This window comes from Carlito syrichta, unplaced genomic scaffold (genome assembly GCF_000164805.1).
Source record: "Carlito syrichta isolate Samal-C Ts95f unplaced genomic scaffold, Tarsius_syrichta-2.0.1 Scaffold67764, whole genome shotgun sequence".
NCBI classification, from domain to species: domain Eukaryota; kingdom Metazoa; phylum Chordata; class Mammalia; order Primates; family Tarsiidae; genus Carlito; species Carlito syrichta.
The window spans coordinates 1-14,118 of record NW_007011860.1 but is presented as its reverse complement, the minus strand read 5'-3'; positions in this window follow the sequence as shown (position 1 = coordinate 14,118).

Here is a 14,118-nt window from a genome sequence, read left to right as displayed (position 1 = left end):
CAGAAGCCCCAAAAGATTGCCTAATCCATGGCCCAGTTAGGAGCAAGATCTTTGTGTTGCTGTGGATTCTCTTTACAATTTTTAATGCTATATTACTTAGCACTTACATAATTATTACTGTGCATTATTTCTCAATTTTTATCTTTTCGCTCAAACTTGAAGATCTTTGGAGGTAGGAATACGGTCTCCCTCGATACCTATACGGAGATTAGAACAGTGATTTCCACATAGTACAATTATTTGTATCCGCAGTAAAGAGAAGTCTTCAGTATTAGCTAGCAAATGCCATAATAAAGCTGTGGAACAATGTTCTCCAAAATTTGGTGGCTTAAAACAACAATCACTTATCATATATGAGTTGGTTGCAAACTGGCTGATTTAGACCCGGCTTGACTGACTGCTGCAAGTCATAGAGATAAGACTTGGTGTCCCCTGTGGGTCAGGAGCAGATTTAATTAGTTCCACAGTCCAGACTGAAGGAATAGGGAATAATCAAGGGATGCTCATCTTGTGTGAAGGCAGAGGTTTAAGAGGGCAAGTTCAACGGCTCATGCACATTTTCAACCCCGTTTTGCATCATTTCTGCTAAGAGTCCATCGGCCAAAGCAAGCTTGAGGTGAAGGTGAAGGAGTGAGAAGTTCTTTTGATCCACCACTAGGCTAAAACAAGCCCCATGGGTGAAGGGAAGAATGGAATAAGAATGCTGAATAATGATTTACCACCACCATTAATCTATACCCTGAAGGTATTCCTGTTATTGCTAAGAATCCTCTCAGTAGACTCTCGAGAAAGAGAGAGGGTTTTTTGGTTGTTGTTTGTTCTTTTACAGTGAAACATCACAGCATTGCCAGCTGTAAACCTTCTTCCTTGGATGAGTCTTAAACTCTCCTAAATTTTGCTCTCTGAAATAGTTCTTTCTTTGTTCATATTGGTTTCCCGAAGTAAGGGATTTTTTTTTTTTCCTGTTGTTGCAAGAAATCAAGAGACATGAAGAACTAACAAATAAAAAAAAGAGAGAGAGAAATTTTTTAGTAGGGCGACTGTATTAATTTGTCAGGGCTGTTGTAACAGTTTTTTTGGTTGCAAGTAATTAAAATTTATGCAGAACTAACAAATGCAAAAAAAGATTTTTTTAATAGAGTGATTGTATTGCCAGGGCTATTGTAACAAAATGCCATAAATTGGGTGACTTAAATGATATATATTTTTTGTCTCATAGTTTGGCAGATAAAAATCTGCAATGAAGGTGTTGGCAAGGTTGGTTCCTTTGAAGGCTTTGAGAGAAAGATCCTCTCTAGGCCTCTCTCCTTGATGTGTAGATGGCTATCTTCATGTTCATATGTATTTTCCTTGTATACATGTCCTTCTCCAAATATCCTCTTTTTATAAGGATATGAGTCATATTGGATTAGTCTTATTGGATTAATGACCTCATTTTAACTTGATTATCTCTGTGAAGACCCTATCTCCAAATAACGTCACATGCTGAGGTAGTGGGAGATAGAGCTTCAACATATAAATTTGAACAGAGGACACAATTCAACCTGTAACAGAGATCATTAGGTGGTTTTCCCAGGACAGTCCCAGCTTATACTTGTTTCCCTGAAGTAATTATTAATAGTGCCCCTTTTCAATGTCAATAATGTACCGGTTGGAGTGAGAAATTTTATGATCTCTCTAATTAGGGTTGAGGTACCTCATTAAATGCAGATGCCTCAGGGGGAGATTGTGACCAGAACCTAGAAACAATTTAGTAACATAGTGTTTATTCTCTGGTTTGTAGTCATATTATTTCTTCATTTATAGACATGCTTTAATGAACTAGACTACATGTTTTTACAAAAAGCTATGATTTCTAACAATATTTGAATGTTTTATACTTTTAGAAGTTTAAAAGCAATAGGTTTCAAATTTTAAAAAAGTATGTATGTTTTATTATTGCATGTACATTATATACAAAACATATCATATATCACGTTTTATATAGTATCTACAGCAGCTATTATATAGAAATATACATCATACTGACACAAACATACACACATAAACACAGTCATGCATATTTTATTAATGGAAATATATTCTGAGAAATCATTAAGTGATTTTGTCGTTGTACAAACACCACAGAGTGTACATACACAAATCTAGAAGGCATAGCCTACTACACACCTAGGCTATATGGTATAGCTTATTGTTCCTAGGCTACAAAGTCATGAAATACATTACTGTGCTGAATACTATAGACAATTGGAACACCATGGGAAGTGTTGCATCTAAACATATCTAAACCTAAAAAAGATACAGTAAAAATATGGTGAAATGATAAATGATACACCAGATTAGGACACTTACTGTAAATGGGGTTTACAGAACTGGGGGTTGTTCTGCATGAATCAGTGAGTGAGTAATGAGTGACTGTGAAGACCTAGGACATTATATTACACTACTGTGGACCTTATAAACACTATACACTTAGGCTACACAAATTTATAAAGAAACTTTTCACAAATTAACCTTAGCATATTGTTATGTTTTTCCTTTGTGAACTTGAAAAGCTTTTTAACTCTTTGATAATAACGCTTAGCTTATAATACAGACATATTATACAGCTGTACAAAAATATGTTCTTTCTTTTTATATTAATTCTATAAGCTTTTTTTCCGTCTAACTTTTTTGAGCTGTTTTTTCATTTTTTAAACTTTATTGTTAAAAACACTAACACACATATTAGCCAGGCCTACACAGGGTCAGGATCCTCAGTATAACTGTCTTCTGCCTCCACATTTTGTCCCACTGAAAGGTCTTCAGCTGTCATAGGAGCTGTCAGCTCCTATGAGAACAATGCCTTCTTCTGGGATATCTTTGCAAGGACCTGTCTGAAGCTATTTTATGGTTAACTTTTTTTTTTTTTTTTTGAGTTGGAGTCTCACTCTGACACCCAGACTGGAGTGTAGTGACCACGCCCGGCCACCACAGCCTCGACCTGCTGGGCTCCGGGCTATCCTTCCGCCTCAGCCTTCCGAGTAACTGGAACTACAGGCATGCGCTACCACGCCCGGCTAATTTTTTTTTATTTATTGTAGAGATGAGGTCTCGCCAAGTTGCCCAGGCGGATCTCGAACCCGCTTGCTCAGGCAATCCACTCACCTCAGCCTCCCAAGGCGTGGGATTACAGGCTGAGTCACCAAGCCTGGCTTACAGTTAACTTTTTTTAATAAGTAGGGGTATACTTAATGATACAAAATATAGCAAATATATAAAACAGTAGCACAGTTGTTTATTATCAAATATTACTTACTGTATATAATTATATGTGCCATACATTGATACAACTAGCAGCACATGAAGCTTTTTTACACCGGCATCTCCACAAACATGTGAGTAATGTAGTGTGCTGTGATGTCATGATGTCTATGATGTCACCAGACAACAGGAATTTTTCAGCTTAGTTATGATCTTATGGGACCATCGTCTTTTGTATAGTTCATTGTTTGGCCAAAGCATCATTATATGGTACATGGCTATATATTTGTACATATATATTGTATTTTCCTTTAAGGAGTTATTCTTTTACATTCATCAACCCCATAACATTTCTCTAAGGAGTTATGGAAGTAAAATTGATAAGCACTATTGCAGACTTTTATATATGATGAGAACATAAGGAAATTAACTGGCAAGACAATATAATGGCGCTCTTTACATGACAGAAATAAAGAACACAAATACTCTCTTTGACCAAATGCTCTTGCTTGTACAGGTTTCTTAGCACAGCTAAGTCAGCTCTTTGAGCAAACCAAGGTCCTCTTAGTCCTCACCTTGTCCAAAGGAAATTATAGGAGTTTCAACAAACAAAGAAATGAAAAACAGATAAGAGGATTTGGGTTAATTCAAAAAACAAATGAAGATGAGATAAGAGGCTTTTAGGAGAGATAACCTGCCACTGTCAGGAGAAAGGACCAATTCAACAATAAGAGGGAGGGAGATGGGACTCTGTGGTCTTAATGCAGAATAAATGCTTCCCTGAAAACAAGCCCTGAAGATGTGAATATATAGATAATTTCCGAAAAGAGACTCCAAGGGAAGCTTTAAGTTAGGCTCTTTCCTGGCTTCTGTTCTTCAAGGCCAGAAGTATTGAATTTGTTTTAGCTGGTGTGATGGAACTGGAGGATGAATCCAGGACTCCTGACTCCTGGTGTAGTATACGTAATTATTTCAGCACTCTCAAGGTGAGCAAGTATTGATTAACAGTAATAAAGACATGCTTTTACCCATTTCATCACAGTTATTTCTTTCCCACCAAATAAGCAAAAAAGTGTGTTTAAAAGGTAACACATACATTTAAATGTGCGATTTAAAATATCAGATTACATCCAGTTGCAATGAAGACCACTAAAACAAAAAATATTGGTATGAAAGAATTCTCCAAGACTTGCCCCTACCTCATTCCTCTCTCCCCCAACTCTCTTAGTGTCTTATGATAGTTCTTTAAATATATAGAGACAGATATACAGATACTTCCCACATCTCCTAACACTGACCCCTGTTTTGAGTCCCATGCTTTCGTTTCTACTTGTCTATGGAGCAGTTTGCATATATTCTTCTCACTTCAGATGCAGCATCGCTAAAAACTGAGTGTCATTAGTCTTTTCCACAAACAAGATTCCTTTTTGAAGTTCCAAATTGTCTTAGTAGTGCCACCATTTTTCTACATCTTAGCATTATTCTTCCTTCCTTCCTACTTATCTTTTAATCACCCCATCCATAGTGGCTGATAAAATCTGTTGTTTGTTTTTCTATATGAGACTGTTGAAGATTCTATCTCCCTTGTCATTCACACTATTTCTACTTCTGTGCACACATCAGTCACTGCTCACCTGACTCTGGTGACAACCTCTTAACTGGGTCTCCTGCCTAAACACATTTTTCTTTTCCAGTTTATATCTATTCCAGGTCATGTTACTTTTAGAAGTAAAAATCTTTTAAAAAGATCTTGCATAATAAACATTTATATACCTAACCCTGAATTATATACCACATCTTTAAAATAAAAAAAAAAATAAACTTTTAAAAATCTTAACTTTTCTCCTCTGTTCAAACACCTTTAATATCTCTCTATTGCTATCAGAATAAAGACCAAATTATAAAGCTAATAGCCAGAATTTCTATCATCTTAGCTTCCTCTCTATTTTGGTTTTCTAATTTGTGCTCTTCAGATAAACAATACCAGTTAATAATATTCCTTCCTTCAGCTGAGATGTTTTACCTTACTGAAACATCTTATACAATAACATTTTATAAATAGCATAGTTGTTTCTTGATTTTTAACTTTAAAATAATTAACACATTTAAAGATTAAAATTTTTTAAATCTTTTCAACTTATAAAATGTTGTGAAACTTTGCATTCCAGGCTGATTGGACTGGGAAAAAAACACACTTTACTGGTTAACATCCTATTATTTTGAAGTAGAAGAAGTGATGTTACATGTTCTTCACTGTCTGTTCAAACACTGACCTTCATGATAACCCAGACTGTATCTGAGAAGATGATAACCGAAGTCCCTCTTTAATGTTTCTTAATTGATATTATGGCTTTCTAAAATACATTTGTCTTCAGATGAAACCTGAAGGATTTATATTTTTGAGGAAGTTAGAAGAAAAAAGAGGAACAAAATATGGGTTAAAGTGGGAGCACAATAAAATGAGGAAGGTAGAAATAATTATTGTGTAAGTGGGGACAGTGAGACTTTCCTGGAATGGTGATAATACGGGCTATATAATAATAGAGATAAAATTTGTAAAAATTGTGGGATGTATTGAATTATAAGGGCTCTCAGTCCTGGAATGCTCTTGAGCAAGGGAATATTGAAGATAATGAAAGTGATACCTTGCAAGGGTTAGCCTTGTGCAGTTGTAAAGATTTGAATGGGGGGCAAATTTGTGGAGTTGTCCAGAAGTAAAGAAGTAAGGATCTAGCTAGCCTGAAGGGCATAGAATTTGAAAAGGCAACTCAGAAATGAGAATTATTTGATACACAAATTGACAAAATGAATGATAGATTGAATATAAGGGATGGAATTCAGGTTGCTTATGAGAATAGTAATAACACTGACCTGAAAATAGGGAGTTAAGTATTAGAGATTGACTAAGGAAGAAAGATGACAAAGTTAGATTCAAACATATGAGTTGAAATTTGTGATCATAGAATACCCAGATGGAGATAGAGAATTTAGGTTTAAGTGAGTGGTTGAGACTGTAACTATAAATTAAGAGTTATAAGATTAGACGTAATGACTGAAACTATGAAAATGGATGAGCTCATCAAGGAAGAGATTGTAAAATAAGGAGAATACAGGACTGAGAACTGGTCAGAAAGTGCTTTGCGCTTCAGTATAGATTCGTCATCTATTTAAATATATTCATTTAATTTCTATTTCTTTGGTGTTTTGAGTATTTGTACCCTCCTTTTTTCAACTCTTGCTGAACTCTCAAATGAAGAGAATAATAGCTTCTCTTCGGACCTCCAGAATCTGCATCTCCTTGGTCTCCATTAACTTTACTGGATTCTGACCACATAATTGACTTGATCCTTCACATTTCATATTCCTTCTCCCATGTTATATGTTGTTATCTGTTTCTCATCTGCTGTTCATATGAGGTATTGTGATGTAGCCTTAAGCTATGGGTAAGAAAAGAAAAATAAACTAGGAAAGATATACAGAAGTGGAGTCATTATAAAAATATAAGAACCTGAGTTACAATTCGTAATACAATTCGTAATAAAAGTCAACAGGGGAGAAGACAATTCAAAAGCTCTTGAGGATTTATAATATCAAATGCGATATCAATATTGTAAAGATGCCAGAAAATTATAGAAACCTCATAGGGATTTTCTTTTCTTTTTTTTTTTTGAGTTGGAGTCTCACTCTGTCGCTGCAGCCTCGACCTGCTGGGCTCTGGCGATTCTTCCGCCTCAACCTTCTGAGTAACCGGAATTACAGGTGCATGCTACCACGCCCAGCTGATTTTTTTGATTTATTGTAGAGATGGGGTCTCGTTGCCCAGGCGGGTCTCGAACCCGCGGGCTCAGGCAATCCACTCACCTCAGCCTCCCAAAGGCGTGGGATTATAGGCTGAGCCACCGAGCCTGGCTAGGGATTTTCAATACTTTACTTGAGCATCACAAATCAACATCAAAAATCAAACATAAATGTTGAAAAAGCTACTATTCAATATAAACTGACCATTATAGAAAGTGAAGCTCTCATGGCATTGCAGTTTAACATGCTTATTTTCTCAGTACTGCTGAACACATTTTCATTTGACCAAGCTTAGGATCGTATTTTCTGGGATTGTATTTTTGATGACGTCTGTCAGGTTACTACTGGCTTCTAAGGTTAGAACTGGCAAAACTGTACATTAGCTAGAAGATCATTCATTTCTCTTAAAAATGCTTCTCAATAAGCTTCAATGTAACATCCATGGTTTCATGGTAAACAGAAAATACCAGTTACATTTGGCTGCTAAAAATTTGTGAATGACCTCGTAAAAGATGGCTAGTTCATGTCATGATTATTGATTGGAAAATGCAACAATGTGTTATGCTGCTAGGGACAATAATCCATAAATTAAGGATTTAGCTGTTCCTGGATAGCTCCAGGCAATTTAGGCGTAGATTTTGTGTCTGTTTCTAAACAGTGGTAAACTGCTATTCAGATGTGTTTCAACTACATTATTTCAAGCTCATCCTTTCATGCCTTATCCTTTTGCTAGTCTATTCTCTGCTAAAACCCAGTAAACTGCTTTCTCTTTTCAGCTGTTCTAGTAATAGTCATCATTCCAACTCTGCAGAGGTGATTTAATACTGGTTAAATCTGATAATTCTATAATCCATAGACGTAATGCTCCACCTGCAAACAGTCTGTAAATATCACCTGCTGATAATGGTAGGGACAGCTACTTTATGTCCAATTTCACAGATAATGCAGATTGTTAACCAAATTCTTGTACATCTGAGTTGTGGGATGTTAATTTCTGATGAGAAAATTTTGTTCAGTGCTGAGTTTTTCTTGAACTTCTCTCTTTTTTGCAGTTGATTTTGATAATGATACTATGGTCAAATAAAATTTGACTGAGAGCAGAAACCCCATCATGGGTTAAGGAGGCGATGAGTTGTATTATCACTTCATCCTATCTCTGTTATGCTGCTCATTTCCTATTGCATTATCATGATTGTTTCCCAAAGTTGAGACCTATGAATCACAGGACATGGGGGAAGTTTTGCCTAGGAGATCAGCGTTTGCCTTGAGTTTATTTTCGCTACATAGGACATCAAGATTAAAAGTGTCTTCTAGGCCGGGTGTGGTGGCTCACACCTATAATCCCAGCACTTTGGGAGGCCAACATGAGAGGATTGCCTGAGTCCACGGATTTGAGACCAACCTGGGCAACTTGGCGAGACCTCATCTCTACAATAAATCAAAAAAAAAAAATTAGCTGTGGTGTGTGTGGTGGCTCATACATGTAGTTCCAGCTACTTGGAAGGCTGAGGCAGAAGGATCGCCTGAGCCCAGAAGGTTGAGGCTGCTGTGGCCGGGATCATGCCACTGCCCTCCAGCCTGGGCAAGAGAGTGAGGCTCCAACTCAAAAACAACAACAATAACAACAACAAAACCCCACCAAAAAAACAGACAAAAAAAATGTCTTCTAGTCCAAGGCCTGTGGTCTCCTTACAATTCCAGGTATTTTGCTCCATTTGGAAAAGAGCTCCTGAAACTTATTTTAAAAGTATGCAAAGACTACCGTGTGATTCATGCTTTTATATGTGAGTGAAGACTTTTAAAGATACACACTAGATGAAATAAATGCTTCTTCCTCAATAACAAGCAAAACCAGAAAAAGCACAATCTGGATCATTGCAAAAATGACTCAGAAAAATAAATCAATACTGATACTAAACCTTGTTTTAGCATGTTGTAAAATGAGATGACTATAATCTTTCAGAGAGTAAAGATAGAACAACCTAGTAATTTCCTGCAGACCTTACCACAACCATTAGAAAAGGATATTCTAAATGGAAGAGCTAATGTAATTCACAAAGGGTATATTAGCAATTATGCATTGACATGAATGGCTAAACCTATTGACCTATCTCCACGATTTCACCCATCTTCTCCCTCTTCCCTCTCCCATCCTTCCCTTCCTTCCCCCTACTATCCTCCTATCCTTTTCTCCTTTACTTTTTAAATGACTTTCTTTTTAATTCTCTCCCATTATAGGTCTCTTGGTCCCTATCTGAATGTTTCTGTTTTTCCTCTATGCCTGTTGAATCTATATTTTATAGTTGCTGAGTTTAGAGTTTTATGCTCTTGTTAAGTTTGAAAGATAAATTTAGTATTTCTCTTTCTGGGTAAGACAAACCAACTCACATTGAGTTTGATTTTTTTCTGTAGAAGGAATAAACAGAGGAAACAATAATGACTAAACTATAAAAAGACAAACACAAATTTTAAAAAAGGAACAATACAGAGGAAAAATGGGGAAGGATGGTTGAAAGAACAGGAATTAAAAGTATGTGAAATGGGCAGGGGCAGAGGATAAAAAAGAGTTTAGGTAGTGATGGATTGATATAAAAAATGAGTTAAAATTATTGGAGGCGGTTCAGGTTTAAATTTGGTATCTTTAATTAAACCACATGGATCCAACTTTTAATTCTTATTACCACTTTTTACATTACCTAAAATTATTTAAGAAACAATGTAGGGTAAAAATAAACACCTTTAAATGAAGTCTCTTAATTATTCACACCTTTGTTTATTAAACCATTAAAACTGGGAAGTGTTAGAACATAAAGTAAAAATTTTCTCTCAGTATAATTAACTCATGCTTATTTTAGTCAGTGTGTTGAAAACATATTTTTGGGATTTGATAATCAAGTGAAATTTCTGGTATACAAATATCATTTTAATAACTTCTTTACATTTAAAAATACTTTCTTAATTTTTAAAAAAAATTTAGATTTAGGTGGCACAAGTGCATGTTTGTTACTTTGTTACATAGGTATGATGTGTACTGGTGGGGATTGAACTTTGGGTATCATTTCCTTTCCCAAACAGTGAACATTGTTCCCAACAGATAATTTTTAAATTCTCACCTGCTCCCCATTTATCCTTTTTCCTTTTGATGTCCCCAGTGTCTATTATTTCCATCTTTATGTTCATGAATACTCATTGTTGGACTCTCATATATACAGTATTTGGTTTTCTTTTTCTGAGTTAGTTCATTTAGGATAATAACTTCCTGCTCCATTCATGTTGCTACAAAGGACATGATTTTGTTTTTTAAGGCCACGTAGTATTCCATGGTGTATATTTTCACATTTTCTTTATCCAATCAATTGTTGATGGTTACTTAGGTTGGTTCCATGACTTTGCTATTGTGAATGTGCTGTGACAAACATTACAAGTGCAGTTGTCTTTTTAATATATTTATTGATTTTCTTTTGTGTAGAGACCCAGTAGTGGGATTGCTGGGTGAAATGATAGTTCCATTTTTAGTTCTTTGTGAAATCTCCATAGTTTTTTTTCAGAGGTTTTTCTAATTTACATTCCCTCCAACAGTTCATGAATGTTCTCTTTTCTCTGCATCCAGACCTATGCCTATGGTTCTTTAGCTTTTCAATAATAGTCATTCTAACTTGTGTAAAGTAATTTCTCACTGAGGTTTTGATTTGTATTTCTCTGATAATTATTGATGTTAAGCATTTTTTCCTGTGTTTGTTGGCTGCTTGTATATTTTCTTTTGAGAAATGTCTGCTCATGGATTTTCTTCAGTTTTTAATAGAGATGTTTATTTTTCATGTTGAGTTATTTGAGTTCCTTATAGTTTCTGGTTATTAGTCTTTTGTCAGAGGCATAATTTGCAAATATTTTCTCCATTATGTAGGTTTTCTCTTCACTCTGTTGATTATTTCTATTGCTCTGCAAAAGCTTTTTAATTTAATTAAATTCCTATTTTTGTTTTTGTTGTTTTTTTTCCCATAAATTCATAAGTTCATCATAAATTCTTTGCCTAGGTTAGGCCAATGTCCTGAAAAGTTTTTCCTAGGTTTTCTTCTTGGAATTTTACAGTTTCAGGTCTTACATTTAAGTATTTCTTTTATCTTGATCTACTTTTTGTATATAGTGAGATGTTGGGTCTAGTTCTTTTGCATATGACTACTCAATTTTCCCAGCTTTATTTATTGAATACGTGTAATTTCCCCATTGTTTATTTTGCTGACTTTGTTGAAGATTTGTTGGCTGTAGGTATGTGGTATTCTGAGTTTTCCATTTTGTTCCACTGATCTGTCTAGTTTTCTACCAGTATCATGCTGTTTTAGTTATTATAGCTATATACCATTTTGAATTCAGGCAATGTGATGCCTCTGCATTTGTTCTTTTTTCTTAGTATTGCTTTGTCTATCTGAGCTCTTTTTGGTTCTATATAAACTTTAGGTTTGTTTTTTCTAATTTTGTGGAAAATTACATTGGTAACTCGATAGGGATGCCATTGAATCTGTTGATTGCTGTGGGTAGTATGGTCATTTTTAATGATATGATTCTTCCAATCCATGAGCATGGGATGTTTTTTCATTTGTTTGTGTCATCTATGATTTCATTCATCAGTATTTTGTAGTTCTTATTCTAGAAATCTTTCACTTTCTTGGTTAAATATATTCATAAGTATTTTGTTTTATTTTTATGGTTATTATAAATGAGATTGAGCTCTTGATTTGGTTCTCAGTTTGAGTATTATCGATGTATAGAAATGCTACTGATTTTTGTATGTCATTTTGTATCCTAAACTTTACTAAAGTCATTTATCAGGTCTAGGAGTCTTTTGGAGGAGTCTTTAGGATTTTATAGATGTGTCATTAGCAAACAGATACTTTGACTTCCTTGTTTTTCTATTTGGATACTTTATTTCTTTCTACTGTCTGATTGTTCTGGCTGGAACTTCCAGCACTATGCTAAATAGCAGTGGTGGGAGAGGATATCCTTGTCTTGTTTTAGTTCCTAGGGAGAATATTTTCAACTTTTCTCCATTAAATATGATATTGACTGTGGATTTGTTATATATGGTTTTTATTTTTTTGAGATTTCTTCCTTTGTTAATTAGTTTGTGGAGGGTTTTTATCATGAAGAGATGTTGGATTTTACTGAATGTCTTTTCTGCTTCTATTGAGCTGGGCATATGGTTTTTATTTTTAATTCTGTTTATGTGGTAGATCATATTAATCAATTTGCAGATGTTGAACCATTTTTGCACTCCTGGAATAAAATGTTCTTGGTTCTGATGAATTATCTTTTTGATATGCTGTTGAATTTGGTCTCTTAGTATTTTGTTGAGGATTTTTGCATCTATGTTAATCAGGGATATTGGTTTGTATTACCATTTATTTATCCCCCCTTTATTGTACCAGCTGGAAATTCTTATACAATGTTTAATTTCAGTGGTAAGTTTGGACCTCCTTTTCTTGTTCCCGATGTTTTACAGGAGGACAGCATTCAGCCTTTCACTGTTAAGTTTGCTTAGCTGTAGTTATTTTTGTAGATATCCTTTATCTACAAAAGGAGGCCTCCTTCTATTTGTCTCTTTATTGTTAAAGCATGTGGCTTACAGATACTATAGAGTTGGGTCTTGCATTTTTATACAATCTGACAATCTCTGCCTTTTACTTAGAGTACTTAGACCATTTATACTTAATGTTATTATTGATATGGTTAGACTAAAGTTTATATTCTTGCTATTTTTTTCTACTTGTCCATCTATTCTTTGTGCTTTTGTATTCTTTTTCTTTCTTATTTTGAATTAAGTATTTTTTTTATCATTGCACTTCATCTCCTTTGTTGGTTTATCATCCATAATTTTTTGCTTTGTTGTTCTAGTGGTTGCTTAAGAATTGATGCTATACACCTTTAACTTACCATAGTTTATTTTCAAGTGATATTATACCATTTAAAGTGTAGTACACAGTGGTAAACACCCATTTTGTCCCTCCTGAACTTTACACCATTGTTTTCATGCATTTTATTTTTACATTTATAAACCTCACATTACATTTTATTTTTACATTTTATAAACCCCACATTTTATTATTTTTGTTAGCAGTCAATTACATTTTAAATAGATTTAAATAATAACATTCTATATGTGTTCACATAATTTTCATTTCTGGTGCTCTTCATTACTTTGTGTAGATAAAAAACTTTTTCTGGTATCATTTTCCTTCCACCTTCCTTTACATTTATTTTATTTTATTTTATTTTATTTTATTTTATTTTGAGTTGGAGTCTGACTCTGTCGCCCAGACTGGAGTGCAGTGGCTGCTCCCAGCCACCGCAGCCTCCACCTGCTGGGCTCCGACGATCTTTCCGCCTCAGCCTTCCAAGTAGCTGGAACTACAGGTGCACACTACCATGCCCGGCTGATTTTTTGATTTATTGTAGAGATGAGGTCTTGCCAAGTTGCCCAGGCGGGTCTCAAACCCATGGGCTCAGGCAATTCAGTCATCTCAGCCTCCCAAAGGCACAGGATTACAGGCTGAGCCACCGAGCCTGGCCCTTTACATTTATTGTAGTTCAGATCTGCTACTCTTGAATGCTTTTAGTTTTTGTATGTCTGAAAAAGTTTTTATATTTTCTTCATTTCTGGAAGGTATTTTCACTAGGTATTGAATAATTATAAATAAAAATTTAATTTTCATTAGTATTTTAAAGGTGTTGCTCCATTGTCTCCTCTTGTGCATTTTTTCTCACTGGAAATTTAATGTCATCCTTATCTTTGTTCTTCTGTATCTAAGATGACTTTTTTTCTGTTTAATTTTAAGATTCTTCTCTGTATTACTTGATTTAAACAATTTGGTTTTGATATGCATGGTTGTAGTTTCCCTCAGGTTTCTTGTAATTGGGGTTAATTTTGAAAAATTTTGATCATAATTTCTTCAAATATTCTTTTTCTGACAGTTCTGGGTCACTTTAGATGAATATTTCTCATAATTTTGGATTGTTTTTCTCTTAATTTTGGATTGTTTTTACTGCTTTCTGGTAATTTTTGATTGGATGACAGATATTATG